Genomic DNA, 27692 nt, shown 5'->3' with positions numbered 1-27692 from the left:
CTAAGCAGTTATTGAAGGAAGTATGAAGAGTTTGGCAAATCTCTTTTTTCCTACGGCGGTTTTCTTTCTTTTAAGATTGCTTAATAGATACTTTAAGTTTGAAACCTGGAAATGAACACTGCTCAACAAGTCAGAACATTTGTGAAATGATTGATGTTTACCTCACAACTCTGGCACTGCTCAGCTGTTGCTCCTGGGTTACTTTTGAAGAACTTTTATTTATATTTTGACTACTTCTGAGAAAGAGTTGATATTAACTAGTACAAAAATGAATCACTCTTGCATCTCTTATAAAGAGATAAGACTAAATGAAAATTATTAAAACTCAGACGGATGGCATCTTGAGACCGTGTTAACTTAAAAATCAAATCACATAAAATAACAATGAAGGTGACTAATAGTATATATACAGTATTTCATTTTACAACTTTTGACCTTATTCTAAGGATTCTCTGGGGATCTAGAAAACTGCTCAATTTTCCAAATGTAACACTAGAAACAGAAAATGATCCAACTTTTCCAGTCTCATAATCACAAGATCACCATCAAGATATACCTAATGCTAAATGACGAGCTAATGGGTGCAGGAAATCAACACGGCACATGGATACATATGTAACAAACCTGCACATTGTGCACATGTACCCTAAAACCTAAAGTATAATTAAAAAAAAAAAAAAAGACTTGTATCTTTATATTTAGAGGCCCTCCCATGGATATGTGGTTACTATTGAGGCCCACACCATTAAAATAGAGGTTGTGAGCCATTTTCCTTGTTCGACCTGCCATCTTTCCATTCTGTTGCTTTTTAAACTTTTATCATTGATTCTCTATACTCTTCTTTGCTGCCATACTCAGTCAAACACCACGTCACATTTCTCCTGTCTGCTTAAAAATTATTGAATTCTTCCTGACACCAGAGTTCTTTCACAAAGTTGTGAGCACTTAATAAGAAAACAAGAGGAAATCAATGAGGAGTTCAATGATGAGGATAAAAATACCTGGAAAGGTTTGTGAGAAGGATTAAACAAGGTAATGTGTGCAAAGCATAGTACCTAGAGGCACATGGTAAGCACACAATAAATATTGGGTTTGTAGTTCTACAAATAATGAGAAAAGTAGCTTCCCTCCTTTCTCTTTCCCTTCCCTTTGTCTTTGGAGGCCAAACATAAAACTGGCATGGCACACAGTAAGCACTGAGCTCACTTAACATCACCTCTTTCTCTCCCTACTTCTGGGCAGGACTTGCTTCGTTAGTGAATAAGCAGGTTTGAGAAGGAACAGCCTTGGGCTCATTAGCTCATATTCTTTTGCATCACCACTGATAGCATCTTTAAAAAAAACAGTTCCCACCTCCCACACATCCCCATAAAAACACTTAGTTGTTTCACTGACAGATTTCATCTCTGTTGAGTTCTAAATTCTTGACCTTTTAAGGTCAAGCTTCTTCTACAGTTCTAAACTCTGCCTAGGCAGCCTTCATGACAGGTAAATAGCACTTTAACATCCAAAGGGAGAGAATTTAGCCAGGGAAACAGCCCCTGTGGCCTTGATAACTAGTCTTTGTGGGAAAATGCCAAGCTACTACAGAAAAGCCATATCCTGAATCCCCAGCTTCGAATACATTTCTCTCTTAGTTTTGCATTATTCAATCCCCTTCAAGTATACCACTGATCAAATCTTTCCTCTTCCCAAGCCCTACAATCCTGCAGTGAATTATAATAATAACAGTTAATACCACCAATTGCACCATGACAAGCTCTTGGCATATACTGTCCCATTTGGCCGTCATATTAACTCTATGATGTAGGTACTGACATTATTTCCCTTTTACAAGTGAGCTACTGAGGTTTGGGGAAGTTAATTGCCCACAGTAAAATCACTGGTAAATGGTGAACATAAACACATTTGTGAATCCAAAACCAGTATTTTAAAAAAATTTTAGGCCGGGTGCAGTGGCTCACGCCTGTAATCCCAGCACTTTGGGAGGCCAAGGCGGGCGGATCACCTGAGGTCAGGAGTTCAAGACCAGCCTGACCAACATGGAAAAACCCCGTCTCTACTAAAAACACAAAAATTAGCATGGTGGTGCATGCCTGTAATCCCAGCTACTCGGGAGGCTGAGGCAGGAGAATCACTTGAACCCAGGAAGCAGAGGTTGAGGTGAGCTGAGATTGGGCCATTGCTCTCCAGCCTGGGTGACAGAGTGAAACTCTATCTCAAAAAAAAAAAATTTTTTTTTAATTTTATTTATTTTTTTGGTGCAGGTGTCACTTGCAAATAAATCCAGTGCTTTTTCTCTGTACCTGACAGTCTCAGGGAGCTTCCCCACTCTAATCTTCAGTCTCACCTGGCCAGTTTTGATGATGTTTTTTGGCTATACTCAACTAAATACCCTGCTTCTGTCTTTAGCCTAGGCTCATATGCAGTTCAGCTCAGTGCTATGCTGAGTCTATAACAGAGACAGGGAATTCTGCCTTTAATTTTCCTAAAACTTAACTTTCTTCACCCAAGTAGGGGTGCCTGTCTATTTGGATAGTAAATTCAGGCCTTATTTCCTTTTTGCACAAAATTAGTGAACACATAGCCAACCACTGGGCATAAGGCATTAATCTCTTGTTTCTGTTAACTGCTCCCTCCTTGAAAAGACCAGAAAAATAACCTGTTGGTCAATCAAAGCCAAGTTTATTGCTTATTGCATTAAGGGACAGCACTGCCTTGACAGACTCTTAGTTGTATCTCAGAAGAAGGACTTCAAAGGTAGGTATTTATAAGGTTTAGGGAGTCTGGTTTAGGGTGGGATTTTTCCATGTGGGGACTTGACTTTGACCAGGCCAAGTTTATGATTTAATAATTTAGGATTGGTAAACCCAGCAAGGCATAGGTTTTGAAGGGATTCTCGAGTTAACAGCTCTTTGATAAGCAGTCTGGGTTGGCCAGTTGAACAGTTTGTTGTTCAGATAAATGAATTTTCAGAATGTTCTTAAAACGAGTATTTTGCAACTTTATCTCCTTGGACAAGAATTTCCCAGAATACTAAAGTTATGTTAATGTAGCCAGTCCTGTTTCATGTGAGTGCAAGCAGTTTTTGTTCAGTCTTCATGTCCCTTATCTGTAAATGGATATGATTATAGCACTTCACTGAGAGTCATTATGAGATTTAATGAGTTAATAGAGGCAAAGCACTTAGGAGAGTGATTAGCCCACAGAAAGTGCTATGTATGTATTTATTATCATCTTTACAACATAGTACATTTAATAAGCCTTGCCCTGGCCAAACTAAGAAGGTCTATCAGTCTGCATGGGTTTTTTTGGAGGATTTTTCTATGATAAAGTTATATTCATAGCAATGTCTTATGAACTGAATTATGTCCTTTTCAAATGCATATGTTGAAGCCCTAACCCCCAATGTGACTGTATTTGGGGATAGGACCTTTATGGAGATAAGGTTAAATGAGATCATAAGGGTGGGACCCTAATGCAATAGGACCGGTGCCCTTATAAGAAGAGGAAATGACACCAGACAGTTCTTTTCTCTCTCCATGTGCATGTTGAGGAAAGGACATATAAGAACATAGCGAGAAGGCAGCTGTCTGCAAACCAAGAAGAGAGCCCTCACCAGAAACTGAATTTTCCAGCACTTTGATCTTGAACTTCCAGTCCCCAGAACTGTGAGAAAATAAATTTTTATGATTTAAGCCACCCAGTCTGTGGTATTTTATGGTAGCCCTAGCAGACTAATAGAACATGATAGCCATCTGACAGCTCCACATTGCTTTGCTTTTTAAAAGCCATTCTAAATAAATAAAGTTTATAAATTTTGCATCTGTTCCCCTCAATTTTCTCTTTCCTGAATTCCAGATGTATGTTTCCTGTTGAAAATGAAACTCAGCTCCCCCAAAGGAGAACTTCTCACCTCTCTCTTCTAAACACGTTCTCCCAGTGCTCACCTTGGCATTACAGGAACTGCTCTAACACAGGACTGAAGACAGAGTATTCTCTGATTCCTCCTCCCATCCTCCCATCCAGGCTATTGTTCATGATCTCATTCATTCAACAAATATTAGTACCAGGTGCTGTGCCCAGTATAAAGAATAAAATGATGAGCAAAGCAGATGTTAGTCCTTCTCTCAGAGAGCACACAGTCCATTGGCAGAAATGGACATTAATCAAATGAAAAGTTGCAATTGCTACAAGTGCTGCTGGGGAAATGGTGACATAAACACAGCTATATCATGAGGACTGAGACAGTCTGCACCCACATACCTTAACTCAGGAATAAGAACTAAGACCGCTTATATTAACATGACTTCACTATTTGTTCCAGTAATTCTTGCCCAGGGAGGCAAGGCTATATACCAGTAAATATGTTTATTGTTTGCTTTAGGAACTCCTAAAAATCAATTTATCTGAACTTTAGCTGCTCAAACAGCCAATTTCTCAGTACAATAAATCGCTTAACTTCAAACTGCTTGCTCATCAAACAACTGTTTATTTATCAAGATTTGTCTCAAGACTTACCTCACTCTCTTCACCATTTCTAAATTATTATATAAAATACTTTGCCCAGTTTCAATCAGATTTCCTTAAACTGCTTGAGTCTAGGCCTCAAAACTCTACAGATATCAGCTCCTGACTTCTCCCTTCTGAAACATTTATAAGTTTTACTTGATCAACAGCGTATTTTGGTAGTCTCTGGGAGAGTCTATGGTCAGTAATCACAGTAAACTGATGGTCACCAAGTGCTATGCCATCAAAGTACAGGGATGGGGTAGATAGAAAGGGGTCTGATCTAAAATGAGAGTAGGGGCCAGGCGCAGTGGCTCACGCCTGTAATCCCAGCAATTTGGAAGACTGAGGCAGGAGGATCACTTGAGTTCAGGAGTTTGAGACCAGCTGGTCAACATGGTGAAACCCTGTCTCTACTAAAACTACAAAAATTAGTCGAGAGTGGTGTTGGGTGCCTGTAATTCCAGCTACTCAGGAGACTGAGGCGGGAGAATTGCTTGAACCTGGGAGGCAGAGATTGCAGTGAGCCGAGATCATGTCACCGCACTTCAGTGTGAGACTTCATCTCAAAACTAAAATAAAATGAGAGTAGGGAAAGAAGACTCAGAAAAGACTCTGGAGGAAATGATGAAGGCTGAAAACTCAATGTTTAGGAAGAAACAACTAGATGAAGAGTGGAGGAGGAGGCGTGTTTTAGGCAAAGGCCTTGAGTTGAGGGAGAACTGTATTTCTCTAGAATGGAAAGAAGGCTATTGTGGCTGGAGCAGAGAGAATACAGTGAAGGGCAGGAGGAAATGAAGCTAAGGCATAAGCAGGAGCCAGCATGATTATAAGGACCTTGTAGGATATGTTGAGAATTTGAGCTTTTATTCCTGAGAGTAGATGGAAACCACTGGAGTGTTTAAAGCAAAAGAGTAACAGGATCTGGTTAGGAGCAGTAGTTCACACCTGTAATCCCAATACTTTGGGAGGCTGAGGCAGGAGGATTACTTGAGCCCAGGAGTTCCAGACAAGTCTAGGCAACATAGTGAGACCCTGTCTCTTCAAAAATGTAAAAATTAGCTGAGCTTGGGGACATGCACTCATAGAATTAAAAAAAAAATTTTTTAAAGAAGACAGCCTGGGAAACATGGTGAAACCCCATTTCTAAAAGTAAAAATAAAAATTAGCTGGGTGCGGTGGCATGTGTCTGTAGACCCAGCTACTCAGGAGCTAAGGTGGGAGGATTGCTTGAGCCTGGGAGGTCTAGGCTACAATGAACCATGATCATGCCACTGCACTACATCCTGGGTGACAGAGTGAGACCCTGTCTTTAAAAAAAAAAAAGTAATAGGATCTGATGTGACACCTTTTTCTGGCCATTGAGTGGATAGTGAATTGTAGAGGAGCAAAAGTTGATGGGAGAGATAGTTAAGAGCAACTCTAGAAAAAAGACTAAAATGAATATGACCCCCATATGGTAATTCAAATGCATCCTGTTTATGATGCCTCCTCCCAGTTTAGGCTTTCACCATATCCTCTTCACCTAGTCCATGATCACCCAGCTCTACCACCTAACTACCTCTCTGATTTCAGTATGTGGCTTTTTGAAACAAGTGTAAGTAATAACACCTATGTGGCCTATTTCATTCAACAAACATTTTTTAGTAACTCTCATATGCCTAGCACTGTGCTTAGTCCCAGAAATTTAGTTATGAGCAAGACAGACACATACCTTGTCCTCAAAAATCACAAGCTCATGTAAAATAATGCACTTGAAAGCTCTTTGAAAACTATAAAGCTGTATCAGCACTCTTGATTGCAAGTGACAAGGACACCAATCAAACAGCAAAAGCAAAAGCAAAAGGGAATTTATTAGCTTATGCGCCTGAAAAGTCTAGGAGTATCCTGGCTTAGTTGTCTTTGGATCTAGGTAATGACAATAGAGATCCACACCTCTGTCTCATAGGGTATTCCACATGATCAACGAGATGGCCACCAGCAGTGCAATCTTTGTAGAAAGAATACAGTCATGCATCACTTAATGATGGGGACACATTCTGAGAAATGCATCAGTAGGTGATTTCGTTGTCATGCAAACATCCTAGATGTGTATATAGTATAGCCTATTGCTCTTGTGCTGCAAACTTGTACAGCATGTTACCGTGCTGAATACGGTAGGCAGTTGTAACACAGTGGTGTTTGTGTGTCTAAACATATCTACACATAGAAAAGGTATAGTAAAAATATGATGATATAATCAGATATGGGACCACTGTCATATATGCAGTCTATCATTGACTCAAGTGTGGTTATACAGCACATGACTGTACATCTTTCCCAAGAGCTCCTAGAGAAAAATTCAGGGCAGGATTTTGATTGGCCTTGTTTCCATGAGGCAGCGAAAACTCACCTTGATGCAGAATTCTGGCCAGTCCTGGATCATGTGTCCACTCCTGGAGAAAGGAATTGGGAGAGTCAGTCCTCCTGAACCGTATACAGTGAACAGTATTTCTATGGGATGGTGTAGGGGAAGACTGTTCTCCAATGAAAGGTTTGCTGGGAAGAAACAAATACAACATATGCCCACAACAAAATGCTGTAAACAAATATTAGGCTTTATAATTGGGACCAAAATATCTAATATAATTAGGACCAAGGCTATCTTTGTAAAATCCTTTATAGGTCTCAAGATAAATACCAGACAGAAAGAAAGAAGGAATAACAAGGGAAAACTTAAAATGGAATAATTGCTAGAGGAGATGTAGGATGAGTCAAGCACATGATTTTTGGGATAAGAGACCTGAAGATGTTTTCATTCTTAGGAAAGTAGAGTTGAAAACAAATGGAGAGAAAGCAAAAAATCAAGGAAAAGCAGGTCAAGGAAAAGAAGGAATAAAGAACATAGGAAGAGGATTTTAGTCTTGAGGAGGAGCATCCTACCTTTTGACAATGGAAGGAAAAGGGTTTGATGGCTATGGATGTACTGTATTTAAAGTCCATCAATTGTTGAACAGAGTTTATTTTCACTTTGAAACATCTGTTTTATAGAAATGGTCTTAGCATTGTTTTATAGTGTAACTGCAGCATTTACTTCTTGGTGTTACATGAAATAATGGTGCTTCTTAAAATCAGTAGTCTCAGAGTTGATTAAATTTGGTAACTACGTAAGCAATCTAAAGGCTTTCATGCTGATAGGTTTTCTGAGCAAGGAGAGTAGGGGATGACGTGAGACAGTTTGCCGATGGGGATGGGGTTGGGATTCAGATTAGGTCAGCACAGCCCCTGCTCTGGTGTGACCCTCAGCTCCAGCAGTCACTGGTTGGATCTATAGTCAAGTTGCTTCACCTCTCTAAGTTTCTGTTTTCTCATCTATAAAATAACAGTACTTAACCTATATGTTTGAGGTAAAGATTAAATAAGATAAATGTGTGGGAAAAACAACTTAGCATATTGCCTGAACCATAGAAAATGTGAGCAGAGGTTGTTGCTTTTGTTGTTCTTATTTTTGGCTTAAGTGAGGTGTGACTGTTTGGAACAACTGCCAAGCAAGTGAGAGAGGGAGCTAAGATCAATAGTAGGTGTTCTGAGAACCCATTTGGGAGATGAAACAATAGACTACAGTGTCACAGTCGGCCTGGTGGCATGTGTTCCTCCAATAGCGTTGGGCTGATCAGGCGATCAGGTGTAGGGACGACAATGGCAGGTTGTACCATCAGATGTTTGGTCAGGTAAGTACAGCAACATGCCAGCCATACCTCTGCTGCTGGGCCTTTGATCTTCTGCTCTCTTGCCAGGAACACTGTTTCTCATAGTGACATGGCTCACTCACCCCCTTACCTCCTGCAGATGCCCCTCAAATGTCACTTCTATAGGGACGCCTCCCTGGCCACCCCACCTAAAGTAGCTCTCTCTGCCTCAGTCTGTTTAATATTTTCATGAGTGAACCATGGCACCTAACACTGTAGTACATTTTAATTTGTCTATGTATTTATTGTATACTTTTCTGGCAAGTAAGGTGGCAGTGACTTAGCTTGGTTCAATGATCTATCATCAGTGCCTGGTCTAGAACATACACATAAATAATTGTTAAATCAATAAATGAATAAATGAAAATAAAGGGTGAGAGGGCAATTCCGGTAATCATTCAAAGTGGAGGTTTCAATGGGAATTTATTCTGAGCAATGAGAAGCCATGCAGGATTTTAGGTAGTAGAGCAACATGATCGGAATTCCGTTTTAAACAACAAAAAGATAATTGTCTCCAATTTATAACGAAGAAAACGGAAGTTCAGAGGGTGAAGCTATTGATTCAAAAATCACAAAGCAGGCCAGGCATAGTGGCTTGTGCTTGTAATCCCAGGGCTTTAGGAAGCTGAGGCAGAAAGATCGCTTGAGCTCAGAGACCCGCCTGCACAACGTAATGAGACAGCATCTCTACTGACAATTAAAAAAAAAATTAGCTGGGCATGGTGGCACATGCCTATAGTCCCTGCTACTTGGGAGGCTGAGGTGGAAGGATCATTTGAGCCAGACAGGTCAAGGCTCCCAGGCTACAGTGAATGATTATGTCGCCACTGTATTCCAGCCTGGGTAACTGAGGGAGACCCTGTTTCGAAAAAAACAGAATCACAAAGCAAGTGGCCATGCTGAAATTGAAACTCAAGCAGCCTAAACTCATGCTCTTAGCCAACACACCCTGTCTCTCCAAAAGATATATGCAGCACCTTAAATGCCAGGGCACCTTAAATGCCAAGAAAGCAACATGCCGTCTCTGTGTGGGACCTATGAGTGCCCAGCCAACAACACAAGCTATGTTCCATAGTAATTCTCTGTGAGTGTGTCTTTCTAGATTAAAGAAAGCCACTGCCCTTACCACTCCCTTCAACTCCAGTGTAATATAAATGAATAAGAAGGGTATCATGAAGTACATCAGCCTTAGCCCCCAAGTCTAGAGGAATTCTTCCTTGAAATATCAGCTCCTGCCCCTCACACCCCTTGCGAAGGGAACTTCCCTATCCCTATCCCCTGATCTGTTGTGGTTGGGTTTGTTCCTTGTGATCCCAGCTACAGTCATGATGAACCCCAAGGGCAACAGTTCCATTGGTTAGGCAGTGACATATTACAATGGTTCAGTAAGATTCTGCAATCCACTGGAACTAGAAAATGCTAAGAGATCTGCCTCTTAGCAGTGTTAACAGGAGCAAATATATAGGCAGAAGAGGCTGGTGAGTAGCGAGAAGAAAATGCGGCCAATAGCCAAATGTGGCAGTGTTGGTCTAAGCCGGTGTTGCTTCGGTTCCTGAGCAGTTTCCAGAAGAAATGCATGTGTATTCTTACAATACCCCTGCTTTTCCTGAGGTAACACGGAAACCTGACAAAGCCAAGCTAAAGCAAGTTCCCAGGTCACTCTGATATTTTCTTTTGCATTTTTTTTTCTTTTGAGACAGTCTTGCTCTGTCACCCAGGCTGGAGTGTGGTCAACTCACTGCAAACTCCACCTCCTGGGTTCAAGCTATTCTCATGCCTCAGCCTCTTGAGTAGCTGGGATTACAGGCATGGGTCACCACGCCCAGCTGATTTTTATATTTTTAGTAGAGATGGTGTTTTGCCATGTTGGCCAGACTGGTCTCAAACTTCTGGCCTCAAGCGATCCTCCCACCTTGACCTCCCAAAGTGCTGGGATTATAAGCGTAAGCCACTGCGCCTGGCCAACTCTGATATTTTCAAAGGGTACCTCCGTCTGCTCCTCATGGTGGCTCACCAGTCTACACCTGCCTCTGCTATCCCTGTAGCCATCTCCTCTGTGAGTGCTGGAAAGCCAGTCCCCAGTCTGAAGTCAAGGCCAATTTTCCTGACTTACATTGATGGGATTCCAATTGATGCCTCTTTCTTTTCTGATCTGGGATACCGTATTCTAACCATGAAAAGCATCTCACCAAAACCCTCTTTTTTTCTACTAAGGTATCTTCCTCTTATTTTTACTACAATTGCTAACCCAGTCCGGAGCTAAGGATCCTAAAAATAATCCCAGCAAGTCAAAGCCACCTCCTAATATTCAATTCAATCCGATAAGCTCAAAATAAGCATCTATTATGTGCTAAGAGCTGGGAACAACAGTGCTCAAGGCAGGTAAGTTTTGAGGAAGTCTCAACCTTGTCATAAATAAATAAATAAATAAATAAATCCACAGACTTGTAGTCTTACTTTGGTCTTGGAGTCCCAATTCTGTTGTGTACAGAGAGTTCTGTTCCAAAAAACATGGAAAAGTAATGGTTTCTCTTTCCTATCAGCTTAAGAACCTGAAGTTGGTAATTTTCTGGCCTACCATACTCATGGAACATAATGCAGGAAAAGCTGATTAAAACGAAAACATGTCTTCTTGTCTCATGGACTGAATACTTCCATTAAGGTTTGAATGTCCTCTTTGTTCCTTTAAATGACGGCATCTGGCCAAGTCATTAGCTTTCTGATAGCCTGTCCTCTTCCTTAGCAATCTGATCCACATCTACACTGGACTCAAATTTCATGGCTGCTTTCATGGGAGTTGGGAATGAACAAACCTGTAGATTATTAAATCTGAAAGGACATTGCCTAAACTGTTTTCTACCCCAGATAAATGTAGGAGAAAAACTGAATAAAACAATGCTTTTTTGCCTGTTTTATATACAGTATCTATGCAATCTTTTAGTTTTTCTAGTCTTATTTTAAAAAATTAACAGGCTAGGCGTGGTGGCTCACACTTGTAATCGCAGAACTTTGGGAGGCCAAGGTGGGTGAATCACCTGAGGTCAGGAGTTCGAGACCAGCCTGGCCAACATGGTGAAACCCCACCTCTACTAAAAATACCAGAATTAGCCAGGCCTGGTGGCGTGCATCTGTAATCTCAGCTACTTGGAAGGCTAAGGCAGGAGAATTGCTTGAACCCAGGAGGCAGAGGTTGCAGTGAGCCGAGATCTTGCCACTGCATTCCAGCCCAGTGACAGAATGAGACTCCAACTCAAAAAAAAAAAAAAAAAAAAAATTAGCATATAGCAAAATCGACCTTATCTGTATGTTTATTTCTATAATTTTGTGGCGTTGTGGGGATGTTGTGCAGAACAGGGTCTTACTCTGTTACCTGCGCTAGAGTGCAGCAGTACAATCATAGCTCAGTCTAGCCATGACCTCTTAGGCTCAAGCAATCCTCCTTCCTCAACCTGCATGCCACCACACCAGCTAATTTTTTATTGCCAGTAGACATGTGGTCTTGCTATGTAGCCCAGGCTGGTCTTGAACCCCTGACCTCAAGCAATCCTCCCCCTTCAGCCTCCCAAAGTGCTGGGATTATGGGCATGAGCCACCACACCTGGCCCAGTTCTATACATTTTGACAAGTGTATAAATTCATGTAACTTCCATCACAATCAAGATGCAGAACAGTTCAATCACCCCAGAAAGCTCCCTCATGTTATCCCTTTGTCGTTCCATTCCTCTCCTACCCCTAATTCCTAACAGATCATGAATCATTGATCTGTTGTCTATCACTATGGTTTTGTCTTTTAGAAAATTTCATATAAATGGAATCATGTAGTATGTAACCTTTTGAGACTGGCTCCTTTCACTCAGTGATATGGTTTGGCTGTGTCCCTACCCAAATCTCACCTTGAATTGTAGTAATCCCCACATGCCAAGGGCAGGGCCAGGTGGAAATAATTGAATCATGGGGGTGGATTCCCCCATACTGTCCTCATGGTAGTGAATAAGTCTCACGAGATCTGATGGTTTGATAAGTGGGTGTTCCCCTGCACAAGTTCTCTTGCCTGTAACCATGTTAGATGTGACTTTGCTCCTCATTTGCCTTCTGCCATGATTGTGAGGCCTCCCCAGCCATGTGAAAGTGTGAGTCAATTAAATCTCTTTCCTTTATAAATTACCCAGTCTCAGGTATGTCTTTATTAGCAGCGTGAGAATAGACTAGTACACTCAGCTTAATGCCTTTGAGATTCACCCAAGTTGTTGCATGATTCAGTAGTTGGTTTCTTTATGTTGTTGAATTGTATTTCATTATTTATATGTACTAAATTTATTCACCAGTTGAAGGAATTTGGGTTGTTTTGTTTGTGGTAATTATTAACAGAGCTACTAAATAAACGTTTCTCTATAAGGGGTTATTTTGTAAACTTATTTATTTCTCTATGCTAAATACCTAAGGGGTAAGATTGCTGGATATGGTGGTGGATATATGTTGAACTTCGTTTAAAAGTTGACAAACTTTTTTCCAGAGTACCTGTATTATTTTACATTCTCACCAGAAAAGTTTGAGAGTTCCAGTGGCTCAGCATTCTTGCTACCACTTGGTATTTCAGTTTTTTAAAAATTTTATTTTAGCCTTAGTAGTAGGTGTGTAATTATGGCTTTAATTTGCATTTTCCTAATGGCTAGTGATGTTGGACATTTTTTCATGGATTTATTTACCATCCATACATCCTCTTTGGTAAAGTATCTATTGAATGCTTTATCCATTTAAAAACTGGATTGTTTTCTTGTTAAGATTTAAGAATTCTTTATATATTCTGGATAAAACTCCTTTGTTGGAAATGTGATTTGCATATATTTTATTCCATCTGTAGCTTTTATTTTCACACTCTTAACAATGTCTTTTGCAGTGCAAAAGTTTTTAATTCTGGTGAAATCCAACATGTCAGTTTCTTCCTTTATGGATTGTGCTTTTGTTGTCATGACTAAAACTCTGTCCTTAACCCAAAGTCATGAAGATTTTTAACCTGTTTTCTTCTAAAAGTTTTACAGGTGTACGTTTTCTATTTATATCTGTGATCCACGTGAGTTTTTTTTTATTCTTTATACTGTTAATACGGTGAATTGAAGTGACTGATATTTAACATTAGATCATGCATTCACAATATAAATTCCATTTAATGTGGTTTATTATTCTTTTTATCTATCGTGGATTTGAATATATTGAGGATTTTTCATCTGCTGTCATGAGCAATATTGGTTTGTAGTTTTCTTATACTGTCTTTAGTTGTTATATCAGGTAATGCTGGCCTCTAAAATGAATTAGGTAGTATTTCTTCCTCTTACCTTTTCTGAAGAGATTTTGTAGAATTGGTGTTATTTATTCTTTACAAGTTTGGTAGTTTTTACCAGTGAAACAGTCTACACCTGGAAATTTCATTTTTTTGAAGATTATTAACTAGGAATTAATTCCTTTAATAGTTATAGGGCTTTTTAGGTTATCTATTTCATCTTGGGTAAGTGGTGATAGTTTTATGTTTTTTTATGAATTGGTCTAGTTTTTCTAAGTTGCCAAATTAGTATGTGTACAGTTGTTCATAGCATTCTCTTTTCCTTTTCGTGTCTGTGGAGTCTAGTGATATCCCCTGTCATACCTGATAGTGGTAATTGGTGTCTTTTTTTTCAATCTGTATAATGGTATGTATTTACTTTTTTGGTATGTATTTTTTTGTATGTATTTAACCTGTATGTATTTACTTTTTTAACTCTATCATTCTGGTTCTTTTTTTTCTGTGAGACAGAGTTTCACTCTTGTTGCCCAGGCTACAGTGCAATGGCACAATCTCGGCTCACCGCAAACTCCACCTCCTAGGTTCAAGTGATTCTCCTGCCTCAGCCTCCTGAGTAGCTGAGACTACAGCATGTGCCACCATGCCTGGCTAATTTTGTATTTTTGGTAGAGATGGGGTTTCTCCATGTTGGTCAGGCTGCTCTCAAACTCCCGACCTCAGGTGATCCATCTGCCTCGGCCTCCCAAAGTATTGGGATTACAGGCATGAGCCACCGTGCCCGGCCCATTCTGGTTCTTTAAAATATGTGTATGTATTCTGGTTCTTTAAATATACATACTTAAAAGGACCAGCTATTGGTTTCATTGACTTTTCTATTGCTTTTCTGGCTTTGGTTTCATGGATTGTGCTCTTATATTTATTTATTTTTTCCTTCTGATTGCTTTGGGATTATTTTAATCTTCTTTTCTCTAATTTCTTGAATTGAAAATTTAGATGATTGATTTGAAACTGTAAATTTCCTCTACGCACTGCTTTAGTTAAGTCTTATAGTTTCAATGCATATACTTAACTTTTCAAAATTTACTTAGAATCCATATTTTACTACCTGGACTATAGAAACCTTACCACCATGCAGATTTATTTTCCCTCCCTGCTTTGTGTTGTAGTTGTCTTATTTATTATATTTATATACATTGAAAACTCTACCAGGCAATGTTATAATTTTTCAACCATCAAGCATATGTTAAAATATTCATAAAAGAAGAATAACCTATTTTCCAATATACTTGCCATGTCTGTTGCTCTTCCTTCTGCATCACAAGTTTTCTTCCAGGATCATTTCACTTCTGTCTGAAGAACCCCTTTTAGTTCTTTTAAGATACAACTGCTATCAGTGAATTATCCTAGTTTTTCTTTATATGAGAGTGGTGTTTTTTGTTTTTGTTTTTGTTTTTGTTTTCCAAGATGGAGTCTTGCTCTGTTGCCCAGAACTGGAGTGCAATGGTGTGATCTCGGCTCACTGCAACTTCTGCGTCCAAAGTTCAAGCAATTCTCCTGCCTCAGCCTCCTGAGTAGCTAGGATTACAGGCATGTGCCACCATGCCTGGCTAATTTTTGTATTTTTAGTAGAGATGGGGTTTCACTATGTTGGCCAGGCTGGTCTCAAACTCCTGACCTCATAATCCACCCACCTCAGCCTCCAAAAGTGCTGGGATTACAGGCATGAGCCACCGCACTCAGCCTCTCTCTGTTATTCAAATTCAATAATTTCTATTGATCTATCTCCAACTACACTTTTTTCTTTGTTAATTTTTTTCTGCTACTGAGCCTATCCAGTGAGTTTCTTTAAGTTATATTTTTCAGTTCTAACATTTCAGACAGTTCTTCTTTAAATCTTCTATTTCTTTGCGGAGGCATTCTATTATTCTACCTATATAAGAGTTTATTTCCTTACTTGGTGTAGCATTTTTACAATAGCTCTGCTAGCAAGTCTTCGTCAGCTAGTTCCTAAGTGAGTCATGATCTTCCTGGTTCTTTGCATGCTGCACACTTGTGGATTGTATTCTAGACATTTTGAATGATATGTTATAAGATGTGGGGTCTTGTTTAACTCCTACAAAGAATGTTTATATTTTTGTTTTAGCAGGTAATTGACACAATGGGTTCAGCTCATAAGTTCTGACCAGCCATTTGTGGGTTAAGATTCCAATGCCAGTCTGTTTTTTAAAGACTTTGTAGTCCTGCTCAAATATGTCTCATGTATGTGCTTCCCCAGTATCAAGCCAAAAATCTGGGCAGTGGACAGTCTTTTGGTTCAGTTCTTTATGCCTATGTTGGGTAGCATCAGATCTGTGCCTTTCCAAATCAAGGGTGAGCTCAAGAGCTCATAAACAATTTTAACGGCTATAATCCTGAACCCCTTTCTTTCTGTGATCTCCCTAGTACCCCTTTGTGTCCTGGGCCTCTCACCTTGTTCTCTGGTCAGTAATCTGGGCTTCTGGTAGCCTTATTCTGTTGTGCACTTTCTGAAACTGTCCCCACATCTCAGATCAAGTGATGAGGGGACACAGAGGTAGAAAAAGCCACAGGAGTTTGCTTCACCCTCTCTGGGCCACAGCTCCTCCAACTGGAGAAGCATGTTCCTCTTTCTCAGTTTTGACTCCCATGTGCTCCTATTATTGCTACCACTGCAGTAATTAGTAGGGGCTAACATAAATAAAAGACTGGAGAAAAGGGGAAAAAATTAAAATAATTTTTATCTCCTAGTGCTAGGCATTCCTTTCCCACTCTATGAGCCATAATTGGAAGATCCCTCCTGAGCTCTCTCTGTGTCTTAGTATCTATGTTGGGTTTCAGGCAGTCTTATGTTCATTTCAAAGGAAACTGGAGGGGAAAAAATGACACACTCACCATTTTGGTCTTCATCTCCAATCTGCCTGCTATTATTTACTTTTCAGAGTCCTCAGATGCTCCACTTATTCTGCCCAGGTTTCTTAGCCGCATTCAGTGGGAGGAACAGGGTGGTGTGAGTACACTTACTCCATTGTACCTGGAATCAGAACCCCTCCAATATTTTTTGAAAATTCATCTAAGAGGCAAGAAAATAATAAAGTTTCTTATTCGAAATTTCCTGCCTAACTGCATGTTTAGACCTATTAATGTTAGGAAGAGGAAAAATGTAAGTGTGGGTGGATGAGGTGGGACTATCATGTAGTCATGTGAAACATTTTAAAGCCAAAAAAAGGAAAGAACGTCTTTTAAGCTTTACTTTTACAGGCTTCTGTTTTACCCAGTACCATCTGTGGGAAAGGAAATAAGAATTGAAAGGCAAAAATTAAAATAAGTCTTGGAATCAGTAAAGGACTAAAGAAAGTTTTACTGGGCAAGTTAGTATGGATTCAGGAAAGAAGGAAATACACTATACTTACTGAGGTTTTTTTGTACCATCTCCAAGCCAGAGCTTGCCAGGAATTTCCCTTTTTCCACTCACCCTGCTCATAAGCCCACCACAAAGAGCAAGACTTGGGTTTGCCTAAGCCTACGCTTGAGACAGAAATAAAACTTTTACCTCCTAACAGAGGCCTGAGCTGTGAGACTCTGAAAGCGTCTCTTATTGCTTACCTTCTTATTTTTTTTCCTTTTATAGCCTTAGGTAGTCTTAATTTCCTTACCTTTTGGTCACACAAATACCTAGTTTTGGTTCTTATATCTCCATGTAGTCCATGGAGTTAGGTCACAATAGAGATCAACCTCTACACAATGCGCCACTGTGTTAGCTGGTTTCATTCTGAATCAGTTAATTCTGGTGTGTGTGTGTGTGTGTGTGTGCGTGTGTGTGTGTGTGTGTACTTTGGGAAATTGTAAAAGTCAGAGTTTAATCAAGGATATAAGATCCTGAATTAGGAGTCTCCCGATAAGCTAGTTTTTCTCCAAAGCCTTTCCTACAAGTGTCTTTAAAATAAGCTCCCATCCTGTTCCTGGTGTAGTCAGAAACACCATTTCCTCCAATCTTCAAGGGCGAGGGGTAAGAAAAGGATTGCCGGGTACAATTAATAAGACAAAATTACAAGTTATTCATCCCAGATGAGAAACTAAATTTACTTTGAAGCTTACATTGTTTTCCCAGAGATGACTCTCATGGAAAACACCATGGAACCTCTGCTAAAATGAGGGTTGTTCTTCACCCAAAGCACTGTCTCTCCTCTCGGGAGCCTGGCAGGAAATAGAATTATGGGAAGTAAACTGCTATCAGCCTAACAGTCTAACCTAGAGCAACCAGATTGCAGGCTTTTGTGGGTTTGGGATCACATGTTCTTCACTTTTACTTATGCTGAATAATAATCCTTCTACATGGTGGGAAATCCATATAATTTTTAACTAAGTGGTATCCGGACCAGATCTGAGAGAGTGGATTCATTCATAAACCAACATTTATCAAGTTTCCTGCTAGTGGCAAGGCTTTGTTCTAGATCTATATATTGCGGAAGGAAGAAGAACAAAATAAATCCCTGTCTCAGGGAGACTGCCTTTTAGTGGGAGAATCAGAGGATAACCAACCAACCAAATAAATATAATACCATGGCAGGCAGTAGTAAGTAAGTGGTATAAAGAGAAAGATAAGTGGAAGAGACTAGTGTAGGCTGAGGCCAAACAATGATCACTAGTGATCAACAGTAGTCGTAGGTTTCTCTGAAGAGGTGAATTTAAACTGAAACTTCGGTAAAGAGAGACAATGAGCTATTCAAAGGGGAGATGATCCAGACTAAGAAAACAGCAAGTCCAAAGGCTCTGAGGCAGAAGGATAGATGTTCAAGGAAAAAAAAAGACAGACAGAATTGATTAGGAAGGAAACACAGATGATTTGCATGGAGCAGCCTGCTGGCTTCCAGTTCAGTTTCAGGTTGGATCACCTTGATATATGTGGTCCTCAATATTCCTGGAGGGCCCAAAAGGGAAAGACCCTAAATGTGTCTCATGTATCAGGTCTCTCTAATAAAGGCTCAAGTCTCAGGAGATTTTGGCTTATTCCCAGAGCCCTGAAATAATTCATTCAACAATTTGTAATAATTAGGAAGCTCTTACCATGTGCAAGTTACTGTGCAATTAATCATTATCACGGCTTGGCATAGAAACTGGAAAAATATCCTTGGACTTATTTTCCTGGGAAGTAATTATTACAGTGGCAAGTGGTGTTAAGTCAACTAGTCCTATTGCAGACTTGAAATACTCTGGGATGGAACTGGCTGTTCTTTCTTTCTATATTATTGGGTGCTTCTCTTGGAGTGCTCCAGGCCTTAGTCTTTGGTTCTTGTCTCTATTATATACTCTCTTCTGTGTTATATTATCTAGTCTTATAAATATAATCTCTATGGCTATTAATGTGAAATTTACATTTGTATTCATACATTCATCCTAAACTCTAAACTCTTCTACTTAACTCCCTACTTGTCCTCTCTATTAGACTGTCTGATACACATTTCAAACCTAACGTACCCAACACTGAATTTCTAATCTTCCTCTCCAATCCTCCTCTGCCCACAGTCCCCCTGATCTGAAGCTGAGTCAATGACAGCTTCATCCTTGTTCAGGATCAAAACCTCAAAATCAAATGTGACTTTTCTCTTTCCTCAAATCTCGTATCCAGTCCTTCAACAAATCCTGTTGGGTCAATGTTCAAAATATACTCAAACTCTGACCATTATTTACACGTCCACTGCTATCAGTCTAGTCCAAGCTACCATCATTTTTCACCTGGATTATTTCTCCTCTGCAGCCTCTACTCAAAACAGCTGCAAGATACTTTCAAAATTTGTCAGCTTATGCCACTCTCTGGCCCAATTCCTGCAGTGGTGCCCCATTTCATTGAAAGTGAAAATGGAAATCTTGCAGCAGCCTGGAATTCTCCTTCCCCACATTGATTCCTGGGCCTCACATCAACTCCTTTTCTTTTTTCTCACTTTGAGTCTTAATCACACTGGCCTTTTTTTCTTGAACTTGTAGGTTCTCTCCTGCCTCACTATTCCCTCTGCCTGGATTCTCTTCCCCAGCTACACATATGGCCAATGTCTTCTCCTTTATACCTCTGCATAAATACCACCTTCTTAGTGATGCCGATCTGAACAGTCTATTTAAAACTGCAAATTTCCCCACAATGCTCACTCACTCTGCTCTTTTTCTTAAGCATCCCTTATCAATCTAACATATCATGTAATTTACTCATTGTTTATTGTTAATTGGCTGGCTGTCTCCCCTCACTAGGCATCAGTTCCACAAGGGCATGGAATGCTTTACTTACTCATGGAATCTCAAGCATGTAGACTAGTGTCTGACACATAGTTAGTGTTCAGTGTTTTCGTTTTGTGAATGAATTGATTAATCTGTGATATGTTGTCCTTCCTACTGGCCTATCAGCTATATCTAATGCAAGTCATTTCATTCTTAGGTCTTTAATAATTCTAGGTCTTTAATAAGTGTTTTTGATGGGCTGTTTAGCCAGAAGAATCCACTAATTACGCAGCATTTCATAAAATTTTTTCATCTAGTTTCTATTTCATGGAAATTTTTGCCAAAAGGTCATCATTATATGCAACACCTTTCATTTTTTTTCTTTTTATTGAAGAAGAATACATATATAGAAAAGTACAACTTTCACAAGTGCACAGCTTGTTGCGATTTCACAAAAAAAAATTCACTCAGGTAACCAATACCCAGAGGAGGAAACACAACATTACCAGCCCCTAGATGCCCCCTCATGCTTCCCTTCCTGACTTCTGATATTACAAATTAGTTTAACACAGTTTATTTTAAAAACACCATATTCAGATTTCAATAGTTTCAGTAATGCTTATATAAAAAACTGACTTTAAAAAATTGATCTGATTTCCCCCATCACTGACAAAGACAACATAAAAATGGAACTTGTTTTAAAAAAGCACAAATAGAAGGAAATTATCAGAAGCTCACACTTCAAGATAGACTTTCTGGCAAAAATCAATTAAGTATACATATTGGATATATCTACTTCTACCTCATGTACATTTAGGAAAGACCATGAAATACATTACTTATCAGAAATATATGTCAAGGGCTAAGCTATTGCTTTGTTGCCTTATCGGTTTGTAATATTGATGCTGTTATATCTCTAAGGATTTTCTTTTTTTTTTTTTTTTTTTTTGAGACGGAGTCTCGCTCTGTCGCCCAGGCTGGAGTGCAGTGGCGCAATCTTGGCTCACTGCAAGCTCCACCTCCCCGGTTCACGCCATTCTCCTGCCTCAGCCTCTCTGAGTAGCTGGGACTACAGGCGCCCGCCACCACGCCCGGCTAATTTTTTGTATTTTTTAGTAGAGACGGGGTTTCACCATGGTCTCGATCTCCTGACCTCGTGATCCGCCCGCCTCGGCCTCCCAAAGTGCTGGGATTACAAGCGTGAGCCACCACGCCCGGCCTAAGGATTTTCTTAAACCAAGTGAGAAGAAGCTTGATGAAGAATCATTTCACTTAAACTTCAGGGTAAAGAACTGCACAGATGTGGGTGAGCTGTTATTCTTTATCCCCTCACACCCTCAGATCTATTCTCAGCACTTCTCTTCTCTGCATAAGCAGATGAGTCAGACTTCTTACTGCTTCCCGCCTTTCCTTCAAACCATACCTCTGGTCTCCCCGGGTATTCCCTATGACCCTTTGATGAGAAAAGAGGGTGACAGTGGCCTGGTCTGGTTTAAGAATTATCTGTCTGGGGTGGCTCTGCAAGCCATAGGAAAATCTCCCCATGGACAGAACTTCAGGAAGTACATCTGGTTGGCCACTGACATGAAAGAAGGGATAAGCTGAGGTTTCCTGAAATACACAGGCAGGGGCTAATGGGTTGGTCAAATTATCAGGGACCTGGAAGGTTGGTGCCAAGATCACCTAAAGGGAAGTTATATAACAGACCTCTAAAAATGGCTAGTCTTTGAGGCTATTTGAGTAGCATATAAATGTTCCCCCAGAGGACATCTACCTCACAGAAAGCTAAATGAGGTGGTGGCCAAGATGACCTATCCCTTGGTTGTAGTGAGCCTCCTTCCCTGGCTGCTATGGTCTAAATATTTGTGTCCCTTCAAAACTCATATGTGGAAACCTAATCACCAATGTGAATGGTATTAGGAAGTGAGGCCACTGGGAGGTTAGGTCCCCAGGGCAGTGCCCTTATGAATGGGATTAGTGCCTTTATAAAAGAAATCCTAGAGAGCTACATAGCCCTTTCCACCATATGAAGACACAGAAGGTGGCCCTCTGTGAACCAGGAAACAGGCTCTTACCAGACACAGAGTCTCCTAGAACCTTGATCTTGAACTTCCCAGCCTCCAGAATTGTGAGACATAAATTTCTGCTGTTTATAAACAACCCAGTTTATGGTGTTTTGTCAAAGCAGTTGAGCATACTAAGACACTGTCCATGTTTGTGCTTGGGTAAATGTCTCATGTACAAAGTGGCCATGGGAATAGGAACAGAGGCAATGAAATAAATAAACATGGGCTTCCTCCCACCACAGCTATCTGCCACTGTCACCGCTGAGTGCCCAGATTTCTAAAACAGAAGGCAACACTGAACGCTTATTTGGCACTATTTCTTGGAAGTATCAGCCATCCAGGTTAATAATATCGGACCACTTCATTATGGAAGGGGCAGGAATTTGTCTTCATGGGAATAATTACATATACTGGAGAGTGTCTTCCCTTTCCTGTGCATGTTGCTTCTGCCAGCACTACCATATGTGGTTGATAGGCTGCCTTATTCATCCCCATGGTGTCACACACAGCATTGTCACTGATCAAGGAACTCCTTTACAGTGAAACAGCTGTGGTATTAGGCTCACATCGTAGAATTCATTGTTCTTACCTGGAAGCAGCTAGATTGATGGAATGATGAAATGTCCTATTGAAGGCTCATTTATGGAGCCTGCTGGGAGACAACATCTTGTGAGGTTGGGGTGCTATCCTATAAGTGGTCAGATCAGTGGTTGATACATGGTGTTGAATACATGGCTCTGGGAACTCAGGATGAGTAATAGCCCACTTCAATAATACTGACTTCTTGTCCCTAAAACGTTGCATCTAAAGGGAGTGAGGTTCTTGTGCCCAAGGGGGAGATATATTTCTACTAGGAAACACTGAGAATGCCCCTTCAACATTTCAGGTTGTTCACAACACTCATCAAAGGCAGAGGATTGGGTGTTTTTATGGACTGGTATGATTAATTTTGATTATCAAGGAGAAATTGGGATTTTTGCTATCACATGGGAACAACACTGTATCTGGAGCCTATGGGATTCATTGCACTCCCATGTCCAGTAGTAATGGTCAATGAGAAACGGCAGCAACTCAACAAAGACGGAACCACCCGGATCCTGTGGCCAGGAAGGTTTGGCTCACCCCATCAGGTAAGACACCTTAACTGTCAAGATGCTAGGTGAGGGTAAAGAATTATGGAACGAGTGCTGCGGGGAGGAAGTCAGGATTATTAGATTAGAACTGCTTAGATGTGGAGCTGTAGTATGATAGTTATTTATTTTTTTACCTTTCTTTGCTGCCTTGCATCCTGGTGGTGACTAAAGTTACAGTTTAGGGTCCAGGAAGTAATATGACTGAAATACATCATCACTCAGTGATACAATAGCTGATGAGACTATGTTTTCCCTGTGTTGAGGACCTGAGTGTCTTTGGCTAAGTAAAGTGTTAGAATGGAAGCTGAGTGACAATAGGGTGGCCTGGGATGGTTATTCTTAGATCTGTTCTCTGCCTTTTCCTGTCATGCTCTGTGGCCTGGGAGGCTGACCTCTACTAGACCTGTTGTTTCATTTGCTTTTCCTTGCACTCTGGCAAGAAACCACTGGCAAGAGGCCAGAGGGCAGGAGGAGAGCCAGGCCAGGGATTTTTATGCCCTCCTCCTCTTTCCTCCCTGCCTCACCACAGTTGAGACAGAGGCTCCAGCTCCCAGGCCCAGTGACCTCTCCTGCACAGTTTCAGCTCTTACCAGGCTAGTAACAGCATCCCCTCCCTTTGTCCCTGCAGACCTCCTGTGGTAAGAGCTAATCCCTGACTGTCTCCCCAGCTCTTGTTGGTTCCATTAACCCTGCCCACGCCTCTGTAAATAATCCCTGCATGAAATTCTCTTCAGCTAAACCCTTTGATGGTGCCATCTGTTTCCTACTAAGGCTTCAGTGGATACAGCAGGAAAAATAGCTGAGAAAGGAGAGAGGTATGGAGGTCAGCTATTGTGAAGTGGGGGAACATTTGAGGGCATATGGCTGGCACATACAGGCCAGAATAAGATGCATTTTCACAGGCTGAAATTGGCCAAGACAAAAAGAGTAATCTCTTCTAATCAGAGCTCATAGTTTGTTTTTTTGTTTGTTTGTTTTTTTATTTTTGGTATTGTCAGAAAAAGCCTGCAAAGCTGATTGGGATGTGCCCAAGATTGAGAGGTTTTCTGGGTTGCAGGAATTTCAGTTCTAAAACTGGAACAGTCCTAGGCAAGCTGGGATAGTTGGTCACCTTAATCTGTAATTATAATCAGGACTTCTGAGTCTTGCCCAGCTACTCCTGCTGTAGGGACATTCTAGGCAAAAGGACACTGTTCTAGAACCACTTGGCTCCTCCTCTCCACCCTCAATCAATGGCAGACATCACTTATCTCTCAAGGCAGCCTTTCTCTACATGCAGTCTGAGATCTCTCTTCACGCATGGTTCAGGCAGCCGGTATCAACTGATCAGAGCTAGAATGCCAGACAAGAACCTTGCTAACACTCCTGAATTAGAGCTTTGGCCCCAAACTCAAAGGCAGGGCTAGACCAAAAAGAGCCTCTCGAGCTGTTTTTTGCCCTTGTTTCCTTGGGTATTGCTGAAGTAAGTAGCACTGTGGGTGGTCTTTTTAGCTCCTTTGCACTTGGCCAATAATTAGATCCTACTCATCTCCATCTTTCCATCTAGTGTAAGAGATTCAAGGGCTGATATTGTGTTGTAATAATAGCAGCTCACACCTTTAACATTAACAATCTGCCCGTTTATTATTCCAAGTGCTGTGTATTTTTTAATGATCTATATGTTAAAGATGAGGAAACAGACAGTTAAATGATTTAAGTGACTTTTCCTAGGTCACACATGTAGCAGACCCAAGACTCAAATGCACTCATTCAGGCTCTTAGTACTGCACTTAGTGCCTCTCTCCTAGTTCCCTCGGATATCCTGCACCTGGCTCAGAGCTTGCCAAGCAGTGAGTGCCTGGTTATTAAACATGTGTTTAAAATTGTTAAATGAACACAAATCTTACCAGGAAATATGTCCCTTTTCATGTCTCCTTTTCCATGGACCCTGCTCTGGTTTTGTCAGGCCTTCTAAGCAAAGGCAACCTTTGACTCAGCTGACTAAACCAGCAGCATGAGAATGAAACAGAGCAGAGAGTGGTCCATTGTCAATGGGCTCAAATCCAGGTTCTATCAGCCTCTTAATCTAGAAGGTGAGAATTTCAATTGTGCTTACCTCCGAAGAGTTGTGCTAAATGAATCAAGAACTTGGCACACAGTACATACTTACTTTTAGCTTTGATTATTTTAATGGTTATTCTTGCAAATCAATCCAAATGCAGTAAATCGAAGTGCAAAGGGTGTATTTCCAATTCCAGGAGCAATCCCTTTACTTCTCCAGGCTTCTTCCTCTAGCCAAGGGCTCTTTCCTTGAAGTCTGTTTCGCCCTGATCTTTTGATGCAGCTCCTTGGGGATGAGTGGAGAGAAATCCTTGAACTCCCCCTAGAGGATGGCAGTGCTCCTAACTTCAAAACCTTCCATGACGTCCCAGGACCCAGGATTAAAATGTTTTCTGATATTTTCTGTTTGTTCCTCCAAATGTTTGTTCCTCCTTCTGTGCTGGGTGTTTTCTGTTTGTCCCTCCAATATGCTTTTTACCCCCTTTTTACTCTCTTCTGGGCTCCAGGGTCCTGACTTGTATAAATAGACTCCCTTTCTCTCCAACTTCCAGTTTGATATTAACCAATGGAAGTCATCAATATTGAAGAAGAGGAGACAGGTTGGGGTATTATTTCCCCAGGCCCCTCCCAACCAGGCTGCTAAGAGTAGGCACGATCCCTCTACTAAAGGCCATGGCTTCTATCATGCAGACTTGCAGACTCTAAGATCTCTGGTTCCTTGGTGTTGGCTCCCCTGCTTCCCTCTTCAGACCTAGGGACAGAAATGACTTCCTGCTGTCGCTAGCCCATAGCACAGCACCATCCCAGTTTGCTTTCTCTTAATCCTTAACTACACCTTGGTAAATGGTCCCTTTATGAGCTCTCCTCAACTACCCTGTTTGAGAGTGTCATCTGTTTCCTGCCAGCTACTACATGCTGTGTCTAAATTCCTTAACGGTCTCATCTTTCCTCCACCTCCCCAGTACCCTGTGCTCCAATAAACACTACTTACTATCTCTGTAATATAATCCTGCTGCTTTGTGGCCCATGATTCTCCCATTAATTCTTATATCCGCAGTGTCCTTACATTTTCCCTATCCTCTTCACAGCCCACTCTCCACCCTGGCCCTGATACAATCTCAATCCCCTTTCCTCATTAAAGGCTTCAATTCAAAGACCACGTCTTCTATTCAGTCCTTCCTGATCTCCTTTGGCACACATTATTTTTTCCCACCTCACTGACATCCATACCATTTCTGTCCTGTTGAGTAGCAATCTTACATTTGGGTTGGATTCACCTTTTGTCTAGAGTCTATGGAGGGTCTGGGATAGTTTAACTATGTTCCATTGACTGGATTAATACAGGCCTCATCCAACCGGTACATGATATTTCCCTGGCAACAGGGAAATGGCCAACACTTCTTTGAGGGTGTTCTACTCAGTGGGAGACTGCAGGGCTTTGTTCTGTGGTTGGTACCCATGCTCTCCCCTTCAGAAGTGAGCAGGGAGCAGAGAGTTGCACCCGCTGATCGTAGGCATCTGGTGACCAAGAGGAATGTCAATCTGAGGAAGAAACTAGCATGGAGAGAGGGCAGAGTCAGGAGGATCACTAGCAAACAGAACCGGGGCCTTGATCAGACTGTGTCCAAAGCTGTTATGCAAGCCTGCTTGAGATGTTTTTTTTTGTTACACCAGCTAAAAATATATGTGACATTTATGTTAACAAAAAAGCAACATTCATAGAGTGCAATTAGAAGACAACTTCATCCTTTTCTTCTTCTGCTCATTCAAACTCACATAAAGGGTTACTTCTTCCTCTGCCTCTGGATGAAACCTTGCTGGGGTCCAAGGGGGAGGGAAGGTCCTATCCTTATCTATTCTTCTGCTGAGGATAAAATGTCTTCTAGTCACCTCTAATTACAAAATAGTTTTATTTCAGTAATTAAAATATCCATTTCTATGTCATAGTCAAACCTCTGAAATTCATTTAACATGAAAGCTTCTCTTCTCTCCTGACTCCAGCCACTAAAAGCTACAGTGGGTGTTGGGTAGAGGAGGAGAATGTTCCTATTTCGTCATCTAACATGGGGAATAGTGGCTTTTTACCTATTTCCCCTTCTTCTTCACTTACTAAGAGGTCTCTGGCTCCTCCTGGATTAAAGCAGACGAAGGAGGAGAGATATGAGGTAAGTTAGGGTCTTATTCATGTGGACACTACAATGTAATATGATGATGGCTCCCTCTCTTTGCATGTTTAAAAGCACCTCTCCCTGGGTTTGAGTCCCAGAGAGAACTGTTCTCATGGGCACTTCTGTGGGTTCTCTGAGGACCTCACTGGGCACATTCAGCTGTGTTCTCTATGATGTGGACAATGTACTTTTCTCTCTATGTCATTTTTATTCCTTTCTCAGCTCCTGGGGCCCTGACAACCCATCTTCCTGTTGGGTTTATGGCATCCTTTTGGGTTTTCCCAGGCTGCAGGCCTGCACTCTTTTTCTCCCATGCAGCTCACATCCAGTCCTGGAGATACATTCATGCATCTTTGTCCCCATCGTCAGTGGGAGAACAGTCTGTTCCAAGAGCAGTCTGGTCTTTTCTCTCTGCCCTCAGAGCAGCCAGCCAGCCGCAGCCTCTTGCCTTTTGATTTCACAGGCATGAGCTGCATGGCTGTCACTGTGCTTGAGGTATTTATCTCAAATATAGTATAATCTCCTCTTAGCAGGCTTGAGGGAAG

At 41.0% G+C, this 27692-nt stretch overlaps 1 long non-coding RNA gene across 5 annotated transcripts in view; it reads right to left on the bottom strand.

Annotated features, from left to right (window-relative positions):
• Positions 1 to 27692, bottom strand: part of LOC131380732 (uncharacterized) — a 67763-nt gene that overhangs the window by 25127 nt on the left and 14944 nt on the right. For 3 of the 5 annotated variants that reach the window (XR_009208863.1, XR_009208864.1, XR_009208862.1), the window contains exons 3-5: positions 25089 to 25265; positions 16426 to 16564; positions 6902 to 6944 (exon numbers count right to left, since the gene is read on the bottom strand). This is a non-coding gene — a long non-coding RNA (uncharacterized LOC131380732). Of the gene's footprint in view, positions 1 to 6901; positions 6945 to 16425; positions 16604 to 25088; positions 25266 to 27692 lie in introns of all 5 variants that reach the window. The other 2 variants (XR_009208867.1, XR_009208866.1) reach the window with 2 other exon arrangements.

The sequence above is a fragment of the Hylobates moloch genome, unplaced genomic scaffold (assembly GCF_009828535.3).
Source record: "Hylobates moloch isolate HMO894 unplaced genomic scaffold, HMol_V3 SCAFFOLD_12, whole genome shotgun sequence".
NCBI classification, from domain to species: Eukaryota; Metazoa; Chordata; class Mammalia; order Primates; family Hylobatidae; genus Hylobates; species Hylobates moloch.
This window is presented reverse-complemented; position numbering and strand designations above follow the sequence as displayed.